Genomic DNA, 20,163 nt, shown 5'->3' with positions numbered 1-20,163 from the left:
AAAGATCTATGAACATAAACCCCAAGATCTCTCTGCTCCTCCACATTGCCAAGAACCCTACTGTTAACCATGTATTCCGCATTCGTATTTGTCCTTCCAAAATGGACAACCTCATACTTTTCAGGGTTAAACTCCATCTGCCACTTCTCAGCCCAGCTCTGCATCCTTTCTATGTCTCTTTGCAGCCAACAACAGCCCTCCTCACTATCCACACCTCCACCAATCTTCGTATCATCTGCAAATTTACTGACCCACCCTTCAACTTCCTCATCCAAGTCATTAATGAAAATCACAAACAGCCGAGGACCCAGAACTGATCCCTGCAGTATGCCACTGGTAACTGGGCTCCAGGCTGAATATTTGCCATCCACCACCACTCTCTGACTTCTATCGGTTAGCCAGTTTGTTATCCAACTGGCCAAATTTCCCACTATCCCATGCCTCCTTACTTTCTGCATAAGCCTACCATGGGGAAAGTTATCAAATGCCTTACTAAAATCCATGTACACTCCATCCACTGCTTTACCTTCATCCACATGCTTGGTCACCTCCTCAAAGAATTCAATAAGACTTGTAAGGCAAGACCTAACCCTCACAAACCCATGCTGACTATCCCTAATCAAGCAGTGTCCAGATGCTCAGAAATCCTATACAGTTGTGATACTGTAGAATTATTTTGGGTGGAGATATGAAATAGCAAAGGAAAGAGTTACTGGTGGGAATGGTTTATGTGCTCCTTGACTATAGCTACCCTGTAGGAGAGAGTATAAATCAGGAAATAGGGGCCTTGTACAAAAGGTACGACGATAATTGTGGGAGATTTTAATATTCATATTGGTTAAATGAAATTAGCAAAGTAGCCTGGGAGAGGAGTTCATAGAGCGTATTCGGGGCAGTTCTTGGAAGAATACATTCTAGAACTGACCAGAGAACAGGCTATTTTAGACCTAGTAAAGTGTAATGAGACAGGATTGATTACTGACCTCATAGTAAAGGACAGTCTAGGTAAGAGTGAGCATAACATGATTGAATTCCACATTCAGTATGAAGGCGAGAAATTTGAGTCCATAGCTAGTGTCTTCAATGTAAATAATTGCTATGTGGTAAAGTTTCCCTCTGTCGTCTTCCACCAGAAAATTTTCACGGGAAGTGGACTACTGTCGATGTTTACATTAATTTAAAATGTTCATTTTGCTGAAATGAATCTTAAGAGGATATCGAGATTAGGGTGTATGTAAAATTGTTCCAGTTCTTTATAAAGCATCATAGATAGCAGTTATATAAATGTGGTCACACCCAAGGTGCAGGCAGAGAAATGGGTGACGACCAGAAGGGGCAGGCAGTCAGTGCAGGAATCACCTGTGGTTGTTCCCCTCTCGAACAGGTATACCCCTTTGGATACTGTCGGGGGGGATAGTCTATCAGGGGAAAACAGCAGTGGCACCACGGCTGGCTCTGATGATCAGAAGGGAGGGTCAAAGCGAAGAGCAATAGTCATAGGGGACTCTATAGTCAGGGGCAAAGATAGGCGCTGCTGTGGACGTGAAAGAGACTCCAGGATGGTATGTTGCCTCCCTGGTGCCAGGGTCCAGGATGTTTCAGAACAGGTAGTGGGCATCCTGAAGGGGGAGGGCTAACAGGCAGAGGTCATTGTACATATTGGTACTAACGACATAGGCAGGAAGGGGCATGAGGTCCTGCAGCAGGGGTTCAGGGAGCTAGGCAGAAATTTAAAAGACAGGACCTCTAGGGTTGTAATCTCGGGATTACTCCCTGTGCCACGTGCCAGTGAGACTAGAAGTTGGAAGATAGAGCAGCTAAACACGTGGCTAAACAGCTGGTGTAGGAGGGAGGGTTTCCGTTATCTGGGCCACTGGGAGCTCCTCTGGGGCAGGTGTGACCTGTATAAGAATGAAGGGTTGCATCTAAACTGGAGAGGCATAAATACCCTGGTCGTGAGGTTTGCTAGTGTCACACGGGAGGGTTTAAAGTAGTATGGTAGGAGGGTGGGTACCGGAGCAATAGGTCAGAAGGTGAAAGCATTGAGGGAGAACTAGGGAACAGGGCCAGTATGGCTCTGAGGCAGAGCAGACAGGGAGATGTTGCTGAAAACAGCGAGTCTGGTGGCCTGAAGTGCACAGTTTTAATGCAAGAAGTATAACGGGTAAGGCAGATGAACGTAGAGCTTGGATTAGTACTTGGAACTATGATGTTGTTGCCATTACAGAGACCTGGTTGAGGGAAGGACAGGATTGGCAGCTAAACGTTCCAGGATTTAGATGTTTCAGGTGGGATAGAGGGGGATGTAAAAGGGGTGGTGAAGTTGTGCTACTGGTTAGGGAGAATATCACAGCTGTACTACGAGTGGACACCTCAGAGGGCAGAGAGGCTATATGGGTAGATGTCTATATGGTCTTCTCCTGCTTCCTATTTCTTATTTTGTTATGTAAAGGGAATGCCTAACCACGTCAGGGAGCATCTGGTGTGTAAAGAAGCTTTGACGTTAACAGAAATTGCAACAGCATCTGCCACACCACTCCCCATAGGCTTTTGCAATCTGAAACAACTATAGAAAGTGCCAAACCCTTGTACAACTGGAGCAACAACCTGTGTAAGTGGTGGACGATCCCTTTGAAATGTATTGACGGGGGGGGGGGGGGGGGGGGGGGGGGGGGGGGGGTGAGGATCCTGCATGTGTCCAGCCATGCGAGGCTTGGCGAGGGCAGTAGCTGAAGCACTGAGCTCCAAACTGGCATCAAATCAGCCCAGTCCAATTTCTGACCCATGCATTTCATTTGAATTTGGCTCCCAGAATTAGTTGCATCAGTAAAGGAGAGATGTGTTTGTCTTCAATCACGCAACAGGGCCCTGCTGTAAATTAACATTTTATGGGAAGCGAGCGTGCACTAATGATTGTCTTGTGCAATTGGGACTTGTATAGTGTTTGTGCTTGTGTTCTATAATTTCTCCTTTTCAAAAAGAAAACGCCGAGTCAATCAAGCGGCACTTACTTCTTTAACTCGCACAGCTTATATATTCAGGAACAAGTCTTAGCTTTGCATTTGACACTGATAACCACAATACATTTACAAATAACATGTCAGGGTATTGCAACTGATGAGGTGCTGTCAACCGTATCCCATTCGTACACCAACACTGGCTGTGGGTAATTCTTTACTCCACTGTTCAATGGTATACTTGCCGCTTGGAGCTCGCAGTGATGATACCCTCATCATGATCAGTGTGCCCGTCAGCAAGCTCGGCACGCACCCACAGTTACCTCAGGGGTGACTGCCACCTGCAGTCCAAAACAAAAAAAGTCTGACCCAAATCTGAATAAAGCCAACTCATTATAATCCGTATTAAAAATCAGATGAGAGAGATCCTCGGGTGGGTGATCTGGAAGTATCAATCAAACCCTGGGACGCAGGTCTTTGTCAAAATTATTCACATTTCTTGACCATGATTAATGAAATGACTTGGACTCGTCCATAATTATAGATATCTAATCACTCCCAGGTATCGGTTCACTTGATCACTTTTTTAATGCTGCTCGTGCATTTTACCTTCCACTCCTTTAATACATATACACAAAGTTCCGAATAAGCCATATGGAGCCTGACTGAGATTTTTTTTAAAAAGCCCTGCTGTCTATCATGGAATTGTTTATCTTGCCATGTTTGCATTGGGCTGCTTATTTACATACTGTCCTTACGCCTCTCTCCATGAACGATGAGCACAATTCAGTAAATAAATCAGATGGCTCTGGATCCGGGCTTGTCAAAGAACAAACAGCTCACAGGTGACTGAATTGCTGATGGTTTTTTTCCCCCCTGGATATTGGCCAGATCCGAGGGGGAGAATTTGTGGAGTGCAGGAAGTTGGGCACGAAGCGGCCATCTTGTCTGGAATGCACCCACCCTGACTTGGAAATATATCGCTGTTCCTTCGCTGTCGCTGGGGAAAAATCCTGGAACTCCCTCCCTAATAGCACAGCGGGTGTACCTACTTCTGAAGGACTGCGGCGGTCCGAGAAGGCAGCTCACTACCACCTTCTGAAGGGCAATTAGGGATGAGCAATAAATGCTGGCCTAACCAGCGACGCCCACACCCCGTAAATTAATTTTTTAAAATGTCTCTGGCCGTTGGCATGAGGCTTGCTGGTCACTGGGACTCTGGTCTCACCTACATAAAACAGGCAAGCTGCGGACACCCATCAGGCAGACCTTCTAAACTGGCAAACGGCGCTGTTCTGAGGCAATATAGAGGAAAACACGGGAGCGAATATTCATTGAGTACATCAGTTGGCTGCACCCTTCCTGCTGAGTCACGAGGTTCAAGTTCCACTTGAAGGCTTTTCCCGTAAACACTGAGGCTGGTTTAGCTCACTCAGCTAAATCGCTGGCTTTTAAAGCAGACCAAGGCAGGCCAGCAGCATGGTTCGATTCCCGTAACAGCCTCCCCAGACAGGCGCCGGAATGTGGCGACTGGGGGCTTTTCACAGTAACTTCATTGAAGCCTACTCGTGACAATAAGCGATTTTCATTTTTTCATTTTTCAAACAAATGTTGATGCTCCACTGCAGTATTGAGGCAATGCTGCTTTGCTGGGGATGCTGTCTTATGGCTGAGGCTTTCAGCTGAGGCTCCATCCACCTGCTGAGGTATTTCATAGAATTTACAGTGCAGAAGGAGGCCATTCGGCCCACCAAGTCTCACCGGCCCTTGGAAAGAGTACCCCACTTAAGCCCAAGCCTCCACCCTATCCCCGTAAACCCAGTAACCCCCCCCCCCCTAACCTTTTTGGTCACTAAGGGGCAATTTATCACGGCCTACCCACCTAACCTGCACATCTTTGGCCTCTGGGAGGAAACCGGAGCACCCGGAGGAAACCCACGCAGATACAGGGAAAAAGTGTAAACTCCACACAGACAGTCACCCGAGGCTGGAATTGAACCCGGGACCCTGGGCACTGTGAGACAACAATGCTAACCACTGTGCCACCATGCCGCCCAGGTAGATCAAACAGATCCTGGGGCACCGCTCTGAAGGCAGTCAGGACAGTCAGCCAATATTTACCCTTCAATCAACCTCACAATAAACAGATTATCTGGACATTATCACTTTGCTGTTCATGGGAATTTGCCGACTGTGACTTACCTGCCATGGTTCCGACATTACAGCAGTCAATACGGCTCAGAAGGTGCTTCAGTGGTTGTAAATTGCTTCATTAGTTCGGCGGCATGGTAGCACAGTGGGTAGCACTGCTGCTTCACAGCTCCAGGGTCCCAGGTTCGATTTGCGGCTTGGGTCACTGTCTGTACGGAGTATGCACGTTCTCCCCGTGTCTGTGTGGGTTTCCTCCGGATGCTCCGGTTTCCTCCCACAGTCCAAAGACATGCAGGCTAGGTGGATTGGCCATGATAAATTGCCCTTAGTGACCAAAAAGGTTTAGAGGGGTTATTGGGTTACGGGGATAGGGTGGAAGTGAGGGCTTAAGTGGGTGGGTGCAGACTCGATGGGCCGAATGGCCTCCTTCTGCACTGTATGTTCTATATTCTATTTGTTTCAGTGCTGTCTGTGGCAACATGCCTCAAAAAAGGAAGATGCGCATTCATATAGCACCTTGCACATCCACTGGTGTCTCAAAGCACTTGATAATGATCATCTGTACTATTGTCACAAGTAGGTTTACATTAACACTGCAATGACGTTACTGTGAAAAGCCCCCAGTCGCCACATTCCGACGCCTGTTCGGGTACACGGAGGAGAATTTAGAATGTCCAAATCGCCTAACAGGCACGTCTTTCAGGACTTATTGGTCACTATTATCATGGCCAATCCACCTAACCTGCACGTCTTTGGACTGTGGGAGGAAACCGGAGCACCCGGAGGAAACCCACGCAGTCACGGGGAGAACGTGTAGATTCCCCACAGACAGTGACCCACGCGGGAATCGAACCTGGGACCCTAGCGCTGTGAAGCCACAGTGCTAGCCACTTGTGCTACCGTGCTGCCCCAGATAACCAGATAATGACCAGATAATCTGTTCTTTAGTAATGCGAGTTGAGGAATAAATATTAACCAGGACACCGGTGGGAGCTCACCTGCTCTTCTTCAAAGAGAGTCCCATGGGATTGTTGATATCTGCTTGAGAGAGCAGATGGAGCTTTTGTTTAATGCCTCATCCAAAGGCATCCGCTCTTTCTTTCTTCCTTTTGTTCTTCTTTTCTTTTGTGATGCATGTGAACTCTGCTTTTATCTTTCTTCCTCCGTCTGGCCAAATATCTTTCCCAATGCCTCTCTCTGACAGAATGACGTCAGTCAGTTTAATGACTGCTTACCTTAACCTGGTTGCTGTGAACCTTTACGAAAGATTCAAGTAGCCTGCACAGAGTGGCATTATTCAGTTTAAAATTTGGAGTAGCAATATTGCACAAAATATGATACAAAAGTTTCTTTGTTTTCTAAATCATAGGTTTGCTCATTCTGAAAATATGCAATATTGGGTTAGTGGATTAAAATATTGTCTTGAAAAAGAAAATGCTGGAAATCGAAACTGCAGAGAGAAAAGGTTAGGGATACACAGCATTAGCATCTAAGAGGGGAAAAGGAATGTTAATGTTTTGGGTGTACGCCTTCAATCAGAACCCAGCCAACTTGTCTTCTCCATCGCCTCCAGTGTGACACCACCACCAAACCCAACTTCCCCTCACCTCCCCAGTCAGCATTCAGCATGGACCATTCCCTCCATGGAACACTGGTCCATTCCTCTAACACCCCCAACACCTCATCCCCTTCCCACAGCGCCTTCCCATGCAACAGCAGGAGTTATGACACCCGCTCTCTTACAGCCTCTCAGTCCAAGACCCCAGACACTCCTTCCCAGTGAAGCAGAGATTTACTTGCACTTTTTTAAATTCCGTCTACTGTACCCGCTGCTCACAATGTGGCCCCCTCTACACCGGAGAGACTATTATGTATATGGGATTGCTTTCCTGCTGGTTCTGCCTCACGGGATGTGTAGTGATGTCAGCAGAGAGTTTGCGCGGACTTTGGCCGGATCACCACCTCGACTGTACTGAGCAACGCCCTTAATAAAACCTTTCATCGTGTTTAACAACAATCCAGAATGTGGGCACCTCCAGACCTTTTCTCTTTGCGGCAACGAGGACATATAACGGGACAGAAAACTGGCGATGAGGGTTGAGGCAGAAAAATTGCTGGCAAATTGCTGGGCAGCACGGTAGCATGGTGGTTAGCATAAATGCTTCACAGCTCCAGGGTCCCAGGTTCGGTTCCCGGCTGGGTCACTGTCTGTGCGGAGTCTGCACGTCCTCCCCATGTGTGCGTGGGTTTCCTCCGGGTGCTCCGGTTTCCTCCCACAGTCCAAAGATGTGCGGGTTAGGTAGATTGGCCATGCTAAATTGCCCGTAGTGTACTAAAAAGTAAGGTTGGGGGGGGTTGTTGGGTTACGGGTATAGGGTGGATACGTGGGTTTGAGTAGGGTGATCATTGCTCGGCACAACATCGAGGGCCGAAGGGCCTGTTCTGTGCTGTACTGTTCTATGTACTGTTCTATGTTCTAAAAAGTTTAACTGTGGGATGGCATCAGGAGCAACGGAAGATTCGCAGGACCAGAATCATCCACAGATACCTGGTGAAGGGTGAAGCACCGGTGATGATGCTGAAGATCTAAACCAATGTTCGATTGCAAAGAAGACCGACAGTCGGGAAGGAGTTGAAGTGAGTGGGGTCTGGGCTGCAGGTACTGCACACATGGCGAAGCTACGCGGGCTGCGGGGAACGGGGGTTTCGAACATCTGCCGACTGTGCACGGCCCACTACTCGGGTGAAAAAAATCAAAATATTAGAACATAGAACATTACAGCGCAGTACAGGCCCTTTGGCCCTCGATGTTGCACCGACCTGTGAAACCCCTCTAAAGCCCATCTACACTATTCCTTTATCATCCACATGTCTATCCAATGACCATTTGAATGCCCTTAGTGTTGGCGAGTCCATTACTGTTGCAGGCAGGGCATTCCACGCCCTTACTACTCTCTGAGTAAAGAACCTACCTCTGACATCTGTCCTGTATCTATCTCCCCTCAATTTAAAGCTATGTCCCTTCGTGCTAGACATCACCATCTGAGGAAAAAGGCTCTGATGTGACCCTCAATTCACAAGACACGTGGCTGGAAGTGAACAGTGCTTTTAATACTCTTACAACTGAGCCTGCCTGCGACGAGATGAACTGGCAGCAGGCTCACAACTGCAGATCTTTATACTTCCAGTTAGTGGGAGGAGTCATGAGCGGAACCATGGGCGGAGCCAAGGGTAGGCCATGATTGGGGGCAATGGGTAAGTGTCTTTTGACCAAGGTGACCAGTGTTGCGAATGGCAGCCTGTCCGGGTAAGCGAGGCTTTTAATTAAAGCACAAGTTGGACCGCTGACGGCGGTTAGCAGTGTGACCGTCTGCCTTTCATCACCGCAATGGTGCTTGCCCAATAAAACAGTTGTATCCGCTCGACGTATTGGGCCCAATCGTCATTGTCAAATGGTTCCAGCGTACCAATGAGCACCATCGCTCAGCTCGGGGCGGAGGCCTCTCCAAGCCGAGATGAAGCTGGTCAACGGCAAAATGTCCGGTGGCTGTGACAGCTCCACTTTAACCTTGTCATCAGTGTGATATCCAAAGCCAAGGACTTCATGCAACACCAGATAGGCAGGATAGCTACTGGGTTTAATTACTCTACTCACAATAGTACAATTACACTACTCCTCACCTCGCAGAGTCATCCTTCCCAACCTGCTCCCAGGTCGGGGTTTATATCCTCTGAGGTTCCTCCCAATTAGGGGGGAAGGCTCTGCCTCTCCAATCACCTGGGAAGTTCGTACTCCAAGGTGTAGGAGGGGAACCGTGTACAATTTGGGGTTTGGCCCCTGAACATAGAACATTACAGCGCAGTACAGGCCCTTCGGCCCTCGATGTTGCGCCGACCTGTGAAACCACTCTGAAGCCCATCTACACTATTCCCTTATCATCCATATGCCTATCCAATGACCATTTGAATGCGTTTAGTGTTGGCAAGTCCACTACTGTTGCAGGCAGGGCATTCCACGCCCTTACTACTCTCTGATTAAAGAACCTGTCATAATATACACATCAGTATATAATTGTGCAGACACACACTGACTGACACACTGCAAGACCAATCAACACACACAACACAACAGCCAATCACCAGTTAGGGCACGCTCACTATAAAGCCAGAGGGCACTAGTTTTCCCGCTCATTCGGGATGCAGCCTCTGAGAAGGTCAGAGCTCGCAGCTTGGAGCACAGACCTTCACCATGTGCTGACTGCATTGACTGGTCAGGATAGGCATAGGTCTTCAGTTAATCTAACATAGTGTCGACCCACAGTGAAAGTATGCTCAACAGTTCCTAGCTTAATAAAATAGTGTTGTACTATTACAAGTGTTGGTAGCCTGTCTATGTCACTGCTATGGTAAACGCAGTCTCCACAGATCCAGAGTACCCAACACATCATGGTGCCAGTACGTGATGTTAGAATTTATTAGACCTACCTTCAAGTGATCTGCCTTCGACCAGCAATCAGCCATCCTGCAAAATGGACAGCGTCCGTCCCCCACCGCCGCTCCGCATCACCGGCAACCTCGGTGCCAACTGGAAAATCTTTAAACAACAATTCCAGCTTTACCTTGAAGCCACAGATCTGGAAGCTTCCTCAGACGCCAGGAAGATCGCTCTCTTCCTCTCCACGGACGGGGCCCATGCCATCCACATCTTCAACTCTCTCACTTTTGCTGGAGGTGAAGACAAGTCAAAATTCAAGATGGTCCTCCTCAAATTTGACAGTCACTGCGACATCGAGGTAAATTAAAGTTTCGAGCGCTATGTCTTCCAACAGCGTTTGCAGGGTAAGGATGAACCATTTCAATCCTTTCTCACCCACCTTCGCATCCTTGCGCAGTCCTGTCATTACGGGTCCACCTCCAACTCCATGATACGCAACCAGATTGTTTTCGGTGTACAATCGGACCCCCTACGCCAGCAGCTCCTCAAGGTTAAACAGCTCACCCTTGCGATTGCCATCGGGACCTGCATTCTGCATGAACACGCCACTAACCGATACTCACACATTCAATTGGCTGAAACGGCGCGGCAAGGTCCCCACGAGGCAGAACAGGTGCAAGCAATCAAGCAACTCCAGGGCCTCAGCCTGGATGAGGGCGGCCATTTCTCACGCTTTTCATGGCCTCCCGCGCATGTGCGCACTGAATGAATGGACGGCAACGCCAAAGATCGCACTGCGCATGTGCGCACCGAGCGTTCTGTGCAACGCCAAAGATCGCACTGCGCATGTGCGCACCGAGCGTTCTGTGCAACGCCAAAGATCGCACTGCGCATGTGCGCACCGAGCGTTCTGACGTCACGACGTCCGGCAACTGTGTCTCCGCCCACTCAAAGTGGCAATGTCCTGCAAAATCCCGACGCTGCCTACAATGTGGCAAACGTGGCCATAAAGATGCTGCTTTATGCAGGTCTGCTCAACCTACTACCTCTCGTCGCTCCAACCAGCTACATAGAAATGTCTGCGCCATCCAGCCCACGGTCACCGAATCCGATTCTGACCTGATGCCTGACCTTGACACCGAGGACCCTAACACTCCATTTCGGGTCTGTATCATTACCAAACACAGGATGCCCCCGAAGACAAAAGTCCAGCCTCTCCCGATATTCAGCATTGATCCGGACGACGAGTGGTGTGCCACCCTCACGGTCAACCGATCCTGAATCCGATTCCGCCTGGACACCGGCGCTTCAGCCAATCTCATTGCGCGGTCTGACCTTGAAAGCCTCCGTGTCAAGCCGACCATCCTGCCATCAGCCTGCCTGCTATTGGACTATAATGGTAATGCCATTGCTGCCAGTGGCTGGTGCCAACTTGAAGTGGCGCACTGGTCACTAAAAGCTAACCTGCCATTTGAAATAGTGGGATCCTCCAAAGCCTCCCTGCTTGGTGCGCAAGCATGCAAACTGCTGCACCTTGTCCAAAGGGTTCACTCCCTGTCACCTGCTGACACGTCTGCATCTCAGGACACAGACTTTAGGACGCAGCTGGACGCCATCATTAACCGATACCACAATGTTTTCGAGGGCATGGGCACACTCCCGTACACCTACAAGATCTTGTTGAAACCAAATGCCTCGCCTGTGGTGCACACATCTCGCAGGGTCCCAGCACCCCTCAAGGACCGCCTCAAGTAGCAGCTGCAGGACCTCCAGGACCAGGGAGTAATTTCAAAAGTTACGGAACCGACTGACTGGGTCAGCTCCACGGAATGCGTGAAAAAACCTTCCGGCGAATTGAGAATATGTATTGATCCCAAGGACCTCAACCGCAATATTATGAGAGAGCACTATCCCATTCCAAAGCGCGAAGAACTCACCTGTGAGATGGCTCGCGCCAAGTTCTTTACCAAGCTAGACGCATCCAAGGGGTTCTGGCAGATCCAACTCGACGCATCCAGTCAGAATCTCTGCACCTTTAACACCCCCTTTGGCTGGTATTGATACAACCAGATGCCGTTTGGTATCATCTCTGCATCAGAAGTGTTCCATAGGATCATGGAACAGATGATGGAAGATATTGATGGGGTTCGCGTCTATGTGGACGACATAATCGTCTGGCTCACCACCCCGCAGGAGCACATTGATCGCCTCCAACGTGTTTTCCGACGGATCCATGAGCATGGCCTTTGCCTCATCAGAGCCAAATGCTCCTTTGGTCAAACTGAAATTAAGTTCCTCGGAGACCACATCTCCCAGTTTGGCGTGCAGCCGGATGCGGACAAGGTAGCTGCCATTAAGGCCATGAAGACACCGGAGGACAAGAAGCCGGTCCTCCGCTTCCTGGGCATGGTCAACTTTCTAGGGAAATTCATCCCTAACCTCGCCTCCCACACCACGGCTCTCAGGAACCTGGTCAAGAAGACGACAGAGTTCCAATGGCTCCCTGCCCACGAACACGAATGGCGGGAACTCAGGGCGAAGCTGACCACGGCCCCGGTCTTGGCATTTTTTGATCCAGCGAAAGAAACGGAAATTTCCACGGATGCCAGTCAATCCGGCATTGGAGCAGTGTTCCTTCAACGTGATGACGTCTCATCATGGGCTCCCGTTGCATACGCGTCACGTGCAATGACGCCCACCGAACAGTGCTCTGCGCAAATTGAAAAAGAGTGCCTGGGCCTTCTTACCGGAGTCGTTAAATTCCATGACTATGTCTACGGACTCCCAAAGTTCATAGTCGAGACAGACCACAGGCCACTGATCAATATCATTCAAAAAGATACATCGACATGATGCCTCGCCTGCAGCACATTCTCCTCAAGCTCAGGCGCTACAACTTCGAGCTTGTCTACACCCCGGGCAAGCAGCTCATCATCGCTGACGCCCTCTTCCGGTCTGTCACCACACCATGTGACCCAGCGGGATTTGTTTGCCAGGTTGATGCCCATGTGGCATTCGCTGCTTCCAATCGGACCGCCACGGATGATCGCCTCATCCAAATTCGTCGAGACACGGCCGGCGACCCCCTGTCATGCGCCACCTAATGGACGGGTGGCTCAAGGGCCAATGCCCTCAATTCTATAATGTTAAAGATGACCTGGCGGTAGTACATAGAACATAGAACATAGAACGATACAGCGCAGTACAGGCCCTTCGGCCCTCGATGTTGCACCGACATGGGAAGTCAAAAACTAAAGGCCATCTAACCTACACTATGCCATTATCATCCATATGCTTATCCAATAAACTTTTAAATGCCCTCAATGTTGGCGAGTTCACTACTGTTGCAGGTAGGGCATTCCACGGCCTCACCACTCTTTGTGTAAAAAACCTACCTCTGACGTCTGTCCTATATCTATTACCTCTCAATTTAAAGCTATGTCCCCTCGTGCTAGCCACCTCCATCCGTGGGTGAAGGCTCTCACTGTCCACCCTATCTAACCCTCTGATCATTTTGTATGCCTCTATTAAGTCACCTCTTAACCTTCTTCTCTATAACGAAAACAACCTCAAGTCCATCAGCCTTTCCTCATAAGATTTTCCCTCCATACCAGGCAACATCCTGGTAAATCTCCTCTGCACCCGTTCCAAAGCTTCCACATCCTTCCTATAATGAGGCGACCAGAACTGTACGCAATACTCCAAATGCGGCCGTACCAGAGGTTTGTTACAGCTGCAACATGACCTCATGGCTCCGGAACTCAATCCCTCTACCAATAAAGGCCAACACACCATAGGCCTTCTTCGCAACCCTATCAACCTGGGTGGCAACTTTCAGGGATCTATGTACATGGACACCGAGATCCCTCTGCTCATCCACACTGCTAAGAATTGTACCATTAGCTAAATATTCCGCATTCCTGTTATTCTTTCCAAAGTGAATCACCTCACACTTCTCTACATTAAACTCCATTTGCCACCTCTCAGCCCAGCTCTGCAGCTTATCTATGTCCCTCTGTAACCTGCAACATCCTTCCACACTGTCTACAACTCCACCGACTTTAGTGTCGTCTGCAAATTTACTCACCCAACCTTCTGTGCCCTCCTCTAGGTCATTTATAAAAATGACAAACAGCAACGGCCCCAGAACAGATCCTTGTGGTACGCCACTCGTAACTGAACTCCATTCTGAACATTTGCCATCAACCACCACCGCCTGTCTTCTTTCAACTAGCCAATTTCTGATCCACATCTCTAAATCACCCTTAATCCCCAGCCTCCGTATTTTCTGCAATAGACGACCGTGGGGAACCTTATCAAACGCTTTACTGAAATCCATATACACCACATCAACTGCTCTACCCTCGTCTACCTGTTCAGTCACCTTCTCAAAGAACTCGATAAGGTTTGTGAGGCATGGCCTACCCTTCACAAAACCATGCTGACTATCCCTAATCATATTATTCCTATCTAGATGATTATAAATCATATCTCTTATAATCCTCTCCAAGACTTTACCCACAACAGACGTGAGGCTCACCGGCCTATAGTTACCGGGGTTATCTCTACTCCCCTTCTTGAACAAAGGGACCACATTTGCTATCCTCCAGTCCTCTGGCACTATTCCTGTAGCCAATGATGACATAAAAATCAAAGCCAAAGGCTCAGCAATCTCTACCCTGGCTTCCCAGAGAATCCTAGGATAAATCCCATCAGGCCCGGGGACTTATCTATTTTCACCTTGTCCAGAATTGCCAACACTTCTTCCCTACGCACCTCAATGCCATCTATTCTAATAGCCTGGGTCTCAGCATTCTCCTCCACAACATTATCTTTTTCCTGAGTGAATACTGATGAAAAGTATTCATTTAGTATCTCGCTTATCTCCTCAGCCTCCACACACAACTTCCCACCACTGTCCTTGACTGGCCCTACTCTTACCCTAGTCATTCTTTTATTCCTGACATACCTATAGAAAGCTTTTGGGTTTTCCTTGATCCTACCTGCCAAAGATGTCTACTTCCCCAGTAGACGGGATTCTTCTCAAGCTGGACCGCATTGTTATCCCGCATAGCAAGCACAACCTTGTCCTCGAGCAGCTCTATGAGGGCCACCTGGGAGTGGAGAAGTGCCGCCGATGGGCCCGTGAGGCAGTGTACTGGCCTGGGATTAACGAGGACATCGCTAATGCCGTGCTCAACTGCCCAACATGTCAGCGATTCCAGCCTGCACAACCATGGGAAACCTTGCACCCCCATGAGTTGGTCACGTCTCCCTGGACCAAGGTTGGCATCGACTTGTTCCATGCGCTTGGCCGGGACTATGTCCTCATTGTTGACTATTTCTCAAACTACCTGGAGGTGGTAAAGTTGCACGACCTCACCTCAGCTGCAGTCATTCGTGCCTGTAAGGAAACCTTCGCTCGACACAGTATCCCGCTCACGGTCACGTCCGACAATGGCCCCTGCTTCGCCAGTCAGGAGTGGTCCAACTTTGCCAGACGGTACAACTTCACACTTGTCACGTCCAGTCCCCTTTACCCCCAATCTAATGGTAAAGCAGAGAAGGGAGTACATATCGTCAAACGGCTCCTGTGCAAGGCAGCCGATGTTGGCTCTGATTTTTACCTTGCCCTGCTTGCCTACTGCTCCGCCCCTTATCCAACGGCCTGTCACCGACTCAACTACTCATGAATCGCTTGCTGCAGACGACGGTGCCGTCCATCCATGTCCCGGACCTTGACCATGTTCCGGTCCTTCGCCGGATGCAGCTGACTCGGGCCCAGCACAAATCGGCCTACGACTCCCGTGCCACTGATCTCCCTGCTCTGGCTCCCGATGACAACGTCCGTGTCCAGCTTCCAGATGGTGGCTGGTCCGCCACTGCTGTGGTGCTCAGACAAGTGGCCCCCGTTCATTCCTGGTTCGTCTACCGGCTCTCTTCTGTGCTGAAATAGACGTGCACTGCGACTCATTCCGCGCTCGCCACGTGATTTCAGGTCCAGCCTCGCCATCACGACGACTCCATCATGGATTTTGCAGAGCTCCCTGTCGCTCTGCCACCCTCCGAACCGGCGGCTCTTGACCCACCCTTGAGGCGGTCAACCAGAATTCGTCGCCCACCTCAGAGACTACATTTATGAACTTTCTGAATTCATGGACTCTCTGAATTGTTTTGTTGCTTTGTTTAATCGACTCACTGGTTTATATATAATGTTGCTCTAGTTACTCTTTTGCTGCATACTGTCCATCTGCACTAGACACCTTCCAATGTAAATAGCTTAGTGTTTATGTACATAGTCTTGTAAATATGCTTCCACATACCACACGTAGTTAGGACCATTCTCATCACATATTATTTATTACCATGAACACACAATTTTTTATAAAAGGGGGGATGTCATGATATACACATCAGTATATAATGGTGCAGACACACACTGACTGACACACTGCAAGACCAATCAACACACACAGCACAGCAGCCAATCACCAGTTATGGCACGCTCACTATAAAGCCAGAGGGCACTAGTTTTCCCGCTCATTCGGGATACAGCCTCTAAGAAGGAGGGGCAGCAGGGTAGCATGGTGGTTAGCATAAATGCTTCACAGCTCCAGGGTCCCAGGTTCGATTCCCGGCTGGGTCACTGTCTGTGTGGAGTCTGCACGTCCTCCCCCTGTGTGCGTGGGTTTCCTCCGGGTGCTCCGGTTTCCTCCCACAGTCCAAAGATGTGCGGGTTAGGTGGATTGGCCATGCTAAATTGCCCGTAGTGTCCTAATGAAAGTAAGGTTAACGGGGGGGGGGTTGTTGGGTTACGGGTATAGGGTGGATACGTGGGTTTGAGTAGGGTGATCATGGCTCGGCACAACATTGAGGGCCGAAGGGCCTGATCTGTGCTGTACTGTTCTATGTTCTATGTTCTAAGGACAGAGCTCGCAGCTTGTAGCACAGACATGTGCTAACAGTTTAGACTGGTCAGGATAGGCATAGGTCTTCAGTTAATCTAACATAGTGTCGACCCACAGTGAAAGTATGTTCAACAGTTCCTAGCTTAATAAGATAGTGTTGGTAGCCTGTCTATGGGGCTGATTTAGCTCACCAGGCTAAATTGCTGGCTTTTAAAGCAGACCAGCAGCACGGTTCGAATCCCATACCAGCCTCCCCGGACAGGCGCCGGAATGTGGGGACTAGGGGCTTTTCACAGTAACTTCATTGAAGCCTACTCGTGACAATAAGCGATTTTCATTTCATATGTCACTGCTAAGGTAAACACAGTCTCCACAGATCCAGAGTACCCAACACATCAGAACCTACCTCTGATATCTGTCCTATATCTAGCTCCCCTCAATTTAAAGCTATGTCGCCTCATGTTAGACATCACCATCCGAGGAAAAAGGCTCTCACTGTCGACCCTATCTAATCCTCTGATCATCTTGTATGCCTCAATTAAGTCGCCTCTTAACCTTCTTCTCTCTAACGAAAACAGCCTCAAGTCCCTCAGCCTTCCCTCATAAGATCTTGTCAGTCAAAAAGGGGAAAGAATTCCTAGTTGCTTGTTCAGGGGCTTGTTTGTGCCATACCTTCCAACACAGTCAGAAGGGAGGAAATGTAGACCCTAGGAGCCTGAAAACTGGCAGGAAAAACGGGCGCCATGGATGTGTTTGATGAGGATTTTGAAACATGAAAATCAGATGAGAAAAGATTCCAATTGTTTATAATAGCTAATAAGACACCGGAGGATCTAAATGCCACAACATTTCTCAACTCAGTTGGCCGTAAAACATTTATGTTGCTAAAGAAGCTGTTCACCCAGAAAAACCCGGAGACAAATCCTTCAGTGAATTAATGAAAATCTGAGGAGGGACATTTCTGTCCTAAACTGTTTTTGATTGCAGAAAGGTTTCAGTTCCACTGCCGTAGTCAAGAAAGGTGAAAGCAATTTACAGTTTGTGGCATCTTTAACAATATTAGCAAGATAATGTGTATTTGGTACAACACTTGATGATACTGTTCGAGGCAGGCTGGTTTGTGGGTTATGCAGTGGAGCGGTTCAGAGGAAGCTGCTTACTGTAAGTGATTTTACTCTAAAAGCTGCTGTGGAACTTGCTACATCTATGGAACTCACAGCGAGATAAGCTTCACAGATAAGGGATGCAGCGAAGATCCACAAAATGGATACCTCAAGGAATAAGGCTGCAAAGGTGCGACCATGTCACCACTGTGCACAGGTTAGACACTGAGCGGGGGAATGCTGGAGAAAATTGAATACTTTCAAGAACTGTGGCAAGAAGGGCAAAAAGTCCAAGGCACGTTGGGCTCAAAAAACTTCTCCTACACCAAGAAGGTGCAAGAAGAGAAACACAGTTAAACAATCTAGTTGTGTTTACAAATTAGTGGATGAATCTCGTGATCACTCGGAATACACCGAAACCGAACTACGGCAAGAGTTAAAGCTAGGATTGATCGATTATTATGGTAAGCTCATGCTGAATTTAGCAACATGATTGAAGCCTTTATACCCGTCGCTATGTGTCAAACAGACATGGCACTGCTTAGAAGAATGCAGACAAGGAAGTAAAGAGTTTGTTGGCTCATAATAATCCCAAAATGAAGTTGCAACGTGCTTGTGATGCCTCAGCCTATGGAGTTGGTGCATTCGGTCTCACGCATTATGCTTCACGCACTCTTACTAATGCAGAAATTAAATAAGCTTAGCTAGAGAAAGAAGCTTTGAGCATCATTTTCAATTTAAGAAGGTTGCACAATTATCTTTATGGGCGTCATTTTACCCTATTGACAGATCATCGACCCTTGACTACAATCTTGGGTAAAAGGTTTACCTTCATTAGCAGCTAGTAGACTGTAAAGATGATAATTGATATTGTTGGCACACACTTATGATACCCAGTATCGCAAGTTCAAGCAGCATGAATATGACAGTATCTTCATGATTAACGTTAAACACGACCCAGAAGGAAATGTTGTCAATATTTTGTATTTCCCGCTCGTGGACTGTGTACCTGTGACTTCAACTCAAGTTGAAAGATATACAAGAACCGATCCAGTAAAGGAATTAGGGCTCTAAAAGATTTGTTTCTTGGGGTTGTTTTGCGGGATTGAAGGAGCTGGGAGCGAAGTATGGGCTGGAGCAGGGGGAACTGTTTAGATACATGCAGGTTCGAGACTCTGCCGGAAAGGAGATACAGAGCTTCCCAGTAGAGCTGGCCTCCACATTGCTGGAGGAGTTGCTGACGACAGGGGGACTGGAGAAGGGGGTAGTATCGGCAGTTTACGGGGCTATTTTGGAGGAGACGGCGCCGCTAGAAGAGATCAAGGCAAAGTGGGAGGAATAGTTGGGAGAGGGTATGGAGGAGGGGTTCTGGTGTGAGGTGCTCGAGAGGGTGAACGCCTTCACCTTGTGTGCGGGGTTGGGGCTGATACAGCTGAAGGTGATGCATAGAGCGCACCTTACAAGGGCGAGGATGAGCCGGTTCTTTGAGGGGGTAGAAGATGTGTGTGAGCATTGCGGGAGGGGGGGGGGGGGGGTCGCGCAAACCACGTTCATATGTTTTGGGGTGTCGGAACAGCCGGGGTCGGAAACGGGCGCGGACGCAAATGTTGTAGCCTTCGCCTCATTGATCGCTCGGAGGCGGATCCTGTTGGGGTGGAGATCAACCTCTCCACCCTGTGCCCTGGCGTGGCGGGAAGACCTGCTGGAATTCTTGAGAAGGTTAAGTTTGAACTGAGGGGAAGGATGGAGGGGTTCTACAATTCATGGGCGTTATTCATTATGCGCTTTCGAGAATTGGTTGGATCACATTGAACATTAGTGGGGGGGAGGGCTGGGAGAGTTGGGGAGACGGGGACTGTATGTGTTAATGGTGACTCTGGGTGATTCCTGATTCCTTTTTGTTATTTGTTTATGTTAACATGCGGGCTAATGTTTGGGGCTTTGGTGGGAGGATGGGATCGTTGTTATTGATATGGGGATTGACGTTACATTCGTTACTGATGATTGTTTATTGTTGGGTGTAAATTTGGGAGAAAATGTGAAAAAGGAGAATAAAAATATATTTTTTTAAATCCAGTGATGGGGAAGGGTTATGGGGAGCGGGCAGGAAGATGGAGATGAGGCCGAGATGAGATTAACCATAATCATATTGAATGGCGGAGCAGGCTCGAGGTGCTGAATTGCCCACTCTTGCTCATAGTTCTTATGTAATTCAAACTGGGGCCCAATCGGCCCTTTTCTGTGGCTGTAAAAGGCCCCATGGCAGTACCTGGACAAGAGTGCTCTCCCTGAGGCTCCCTGGCCCGGCATTATTAAAAGACAGATTATCTAGACAATCGTCTCAGTGCTGTTTGTGGGATTGCACTGTGTACAAATTAGCTCCCATGTTTTCTCACATGACACCTCAGAAAGGTGCAGAATGCCAATTTAGAATCTTTGACCAACTGACGTCTTCCAGGTGCAGATAAGGTCAAAAGCCGACTTAGCAGCAAACCTTAGGTTGGTGTTTGCAGGCGTACATTCCCAATGGGAGGGACAGTTTAGGGAAAGCTACATAAGCACATGTGAAGGAAAGGAATAAAGGGCGGAATTCTCCGCTCCCGCGATGA

Source organism: Scyliorhinus canicula, chromosome 1, assembly GCF_902713615.1.
Source record: "Scyliorhinus canicula chromosome 1, sScyCan1.1, whole genome shotgun sequence".
NCBI lineage: Eukaryota > Metazoa > Chordata > Chondrichthyes > Carcharhiniformes > Scyliorhinidae > Scyliorhinus > Scyliorhinus canicula.
This window is presented reverse-complemented; position numbering follows the sequence as displayed.